Here is a 4,925-nt window from a genome sequence, read left to right on the forward strand (position 1 = left end):
TTCTTCCTTGGTCTCTATCGTCTGTCTCCTAGAATGGATCTTCTTCCTTGGTCTCTATCGTCTGTCTTCTAGAATGGTTCATCTTCCTTGGTCTCTATCGTCTGTCTCCAAGAATGGTTCTTCTTCCTTGGTCTCTATCGTCTGTCTCCTAGAATAGTTCTTCTTCCTTGGTCTCTATCATCTGTCTCCAAGAATGGTTCTTCTTCCTTGGTCTCTATCGTCTGTCTCCAAGAATAGTTATTCTTCCTTGGTCTCTATCGTCCGTCTCCTAGAAGGGTCCTTCTTTTTCTGGCTCTTCGTTCTTTCTTCTTCTTGTTTTTGTTTCCCTTCCTCTCTCTCTGTCAACCAAACCTATTCCTTTTTTCTTTCTCTACCCTCTTTCCTCCTGTTATTCTCTTCTATATATCTTTTCCCTACTCCTTCTCTCTAAATGTCTATATATCTTATCCTCTCTTTGTTCTCTCGCCTCCTCCTCTCTCTCTCTCTCTCTCTCTCTGCTTCCCTCCTCCTACTTTTCTTACCTTGGCAGTAGTTTGCCATCTTTTCTGGGTGTACTGTAGTTCAGAGCTCTCTGGAGGGTTCCTGTCTTGTTCAGTCCAAGAGGGACAGAGAGAGGGGGAGAGGAAGTAGGGAGAGAGGTCGAAGCCAGGTTATTGTTCAGTTAGGGGCTTGCCCAAGTTGGATTAGCCACGCTTGCCCCTGGAAATCCCAAGGTGCACTGGGGTGGGGCGCCTGACAGTGCAAGGCTTTGTGGCGATGATGAGTCAGCTAAAACAGCTCACTATGACAGATCTGAAAAACGACCCCTCATCCCGTCAACCAGCTCCCAGAGTTATCTAGTGTCTGATGTGGCCATGAAGCGCAAAATCAGGACAAAACGGAGGCCAATTTGTTGCAGGAGCTTTTCGAGGCTGGGTGATGCTTTGAAAAGCAGATAGAGAGTGAGAGGTTGGTGAGTCTCTGCGGAGCCAGGCCCAATGCCGCGAAATCTTTATTCAGCAGGTTTAAGTCTGTGTGTGTGTGTGAGAGAGAAAATGTGGATGTGCATGCGCATTATACATGTGCACGTGTCAAGCTCCCACGTACGTATATAATATAGATATGAGGTTCTGTTTTGGGTGAACTGATTGCACAAGAGAGCCTGTACTCATCAGATTGTTGTTAGTCTGGATGAGGCGTTGGTTGGTTGCAGTCACCACCATTGTTAAGGAGCAAGATGGTGGTGGGATGGCGGTGGTCTGGTGGGATGGCGTGGTTGTGGTGAGATGGTGTGGTGGCGGTGCTGTGGGATGGCGTGGTGGCAGTGTGGTGGGATGGCGTGGTTGTGGTGAGATGGCGTGGTGGCATACCATTAGAACAGTGGTCACCAAACCTTTTCTGACTCAAGATCTACCGCTCAGATTATTATTATCTATTTTTAAACTATTTTTCTCCCCAATTTCGTGGTAATCAATTGGTAAGTTAGTCTTGTCCCATCTCTGCAACTCCCGTATGGACTCGGGAGAGGTGAAGGTCGAGAGCCGTGTGTCCTCCGAAACACAACCCAGGAAAGCCGCATTGCTTCTTGACACAATGCCATTTAACCCGGAAGCCAGCCGCACCAATGTGTCGGAGGAAACACTGTACACCTGGCGACCGTGTCAGCGTGCACTGTGCCCGGGCCCGCCACAGGAGTCGCTAGTGCACGATGGGACAAGAACATCCCTGTCGGCCAAACACTCCCCTAACCGGGCGACGCTGGGCCAATTGTGTGCCACCCCATGGGTCTCCCAGTCGACAGAGCCTGGAATCGCGACAGACAGAGCCTGGAATCTAACCAGGATTTCTAGTGGCACAGCTACCACTGCGATGCAGCGTCTCAGACCGCTGCACCACTCAGGAGGCCTCTCAGATTTTTTTTAAAACATGACTTAAAAAATGTAACCTATGCAACATTAACCAATTAAACCAGTTCTGTATCAATGAGGTTTGTCCAGTAGGCTATAGGCCCAATACATTACCACTGCAGACCATTTAGAAATTATATTAAAAATGTAGGTATATCATCACACTGGTAATAGATATGTGTTGTATTACTTGTGAGGCACAGCTGAGTAAACATATAATATATTTATTTGTATTACTGGACTGATGGCCTGTATCTGATGGTCAGTCTGAGGAGAGGGAGGGAGCAGCGGTGAGGCTGCCTCTCACACGACATACCGACCCCTTCCCTCCGCTCTCCCCCTCCGCTCTCCTCCCTCCGCACACCTTCCCTCCGCTTCCCTCCCTCCGCCTCACCTTCCCTCCGCTCTCCCTCCCTCCGCTCACCTTCCCTCCGCTCACCTTCCCTCCGCTCTCCCTCCCTCCGCTCTCCCTCCTCCGCTCTCCCCCTCCGCTTCCTTCCTCCCCTCTCTCCCTCCCGCTCTCCCTCCCTCCCTCTCCTCCTCCGCTCTCCCTCCCTCCGCTCCCTCCTCCGCTCTCCCTCCCTCCGCTCACCTTCCCTCCGCTCTCCCTCCCTCCGCTCTCCCTCCTCCGCTCTCCCTCCCTCCGCTGAGAAAAGGGACAGTCTTCCTGCTGATGGATAACTCAAGTTGCACTGCATTATTTCTACCTCATGCACCAATTCACGTTGTTACTACTATGACCAGAGAAAAGTGAATATTCCTCGATATTAAAAAAGACACAAGCGCTAATAATAACAAACGGAAGCTTATCGAAACACTTCTATACTCATTTTATTGCGCGCAGTGCTGGTTCTAGCGTGAGTGGTGAATGCACATTTTATGGCATATAAAAGTGTTGAACAGTGTTGACAGTGCTGAATAACAACTTAAACATGAACTTACTCATAAAAACAGCAGCTCTTTGCTGTATTCGTTGAGTCTCTCTCTTCTCATGGTTTTGAAATCTTACTGTATCAACTTTGATGTGCATTCGAGGTTTATCTTTAGTCTCTGGCTCGAGGAAACTGCAGACACAGTGATCTGAGCTATCTGATTGGCCCGTGGTAGGTCTATCGGTGTACTTGATAAGCTCCCTGGGCCCGCCGGGTAGGCGGAGTTATACTTTCAGACACATGACATGGTTGAAAATGCCTTCCTGGCGCTAGGGCTGCTGAATCAAGTGCACCTACTGACAACAAGTGCAAAACGAAGGCTTTTCGTTGGGTTTTTTACAAAAAACATTGCTGATCGACTAGGAATGCCTTGGAGATCGAGCAGTCGATGGCGACCGACCGATTGGTGACCACTGATCTAGAACCTGTCTTTCATAGAAAACTATGATTGTCTTATAATGTGTTATCCTTGCCTTGTCTGTTGTAGAGAATGTGTCTGTCACTACCATTGTCCTTCCACCTCCCATCATGCCACCTCCCACCACACCTCCTCCTAACCCCCAGCTACGCACCGGACCCCGAGGTAACGTACAGCCCTCCCTCACCCTTAACACACTCCTCCTCTCCATCTCTCCATCCTTCCCTTCCTTTATGGTCACAATCACTGCCTCTTAACAGCTCTTGTCCTCCTCTCTTCTCTGTCCTTTTCTTGTCACTGACACCCTTTGTCTGCTTTAACCTTCCTTTTTTTCCTTTATTTTTAATTCACCTTTATTTAACCAGGTAGGCCAGTTGAGGACAAGTTCTCATTTACAACTGCGACCTGGCCAAGATAAAGCAAAGCAGTGCGACAAAAACAACAACACAGAGTTACACATGGGATTAACAAACATACAGTCAATAACACAATAGAAAAATCTGTATACAGTGTGTGCATATGAAGTAAGGAGGTAAGGCAATAAATAGGCCAATAGTGGCAAAGTAATTTCAATTTAGCAATTTACACTGGAGTGATATATTTGCAGATGAGGATGTGCAAGTAGAAATCTGCTGTGCAAAAGAGCAGAAAAACAAAAACAAATACGGGGATGAGGTAGGTAGTTGGTTGGATGGGCTATTTACAGGTGGGCTGTGTAGAGCTGCAGCGACCGGTAAGCTGCTCTGACAGCTGATGCTTAAAGTTAGAGAGGGAGTATAAGTCTCCAACTCCAATTCAGTCCAGTCATTGGCAGCAGAGAACTGGAAGGAAAGGAAAGGAAGGCCCTTGACTGGCCTTCCCACACACGCTCTCACACATATACACACACATTCCCTCTCATCAATGGCTGGCTGATGCTGTGCTCTGGCCACTCAGTGTTGGGGCTGTGTCAGTGTGTAAGTCCCATGGGGTGGGAGCACACATGTACTGTGTTATTGTTATAGACCCAGGGATGGGATGGCCATAGGACTTCTGTGAGGGACCAAGGATCTGTGGGTGGAATGACACATACGCACGCATACATACACACTCACACTCACTCACTCACTCACGACACACACACACACACACACACACACACACACACACACAACACAACACACACACACAACACACACACACACACCACACACACACACACCCACCACACACAACACACACGCACACACACACACAGGGCCAGCTCTAGCCTTTTGGAGGCCACTAAGCGAGATTTGGTTGTACGTTTTAAAGTTGATTTCCTGCAGTTCAAAACATTTTGCCATGGGGTGGAGAGAATTTTGATTTTTTTATTTTTATATTTCATCACATTGTGCTCATTTTGCATGGGGCAGAGATACATTTTTGCTGATGTAAATCAAATTTCCTGCAATTCTACACATTTTGCTATGCTATGGCCTGGTTGCTCTGCCCACAGTCCAGCTCGTCTTCACCCAGCCTGGCAAACTTTTCGTCAGTACCACCGTTTTTAGTGCCTCCCTTCTCGGAGAACGTCTCTTGTACCTCTCTGAATCAGCAGCAGACAGAGAGCCTCTGCCACTCTCCTACGTAACTCTTCAGGAGCAGCGTTGTGTATTGAGATGGTTCCTGAGCTGGGGCACTGCCCAGAGGGAACAGTTTCTGCAGAAT

At 48.2% G+C, this 4,925-nt stretch overlaps 1 protein-coding gene and 1 pseudogene across 1 annotated transcript in view; one reads left to right on the top strand and one right to left on the bottom strand.

The window, feature by feature from the left end:
* LOC139024636 (cell adhesion molecule 4-like) overlaps positions 1–540 on the bottom strand; it is a 5,217-nt pseudogene extending 4,677 nt beyond the window's left edge.
* cadm4 (cell adhesion molecule 4) overlaps positions 1–4,925 on the top strand; it is a 91,148-nt gene that overhangs the window by 50,034 nt on the left and 36,189 nt on the right. The window lies entirely within an intron of this gene.

Source organism: Salvelinus sp. IW2-2015, unplaced genomic scaffold (genome assembly GCF_002910315.2).
Source record: "Salvelinus sp. IW2-2015 unplaced genomic scaffold, ASM291031v2 Un_scaffold1730, whole genome shotgun sequence".
NCBI classification, from domain to species: Eukaryota; Metazoa; Chordata; class Actinopteri; order Salmoniformes; family Salmonidae; genus Salvelinus; species Salvelinus sp. IW2-2015.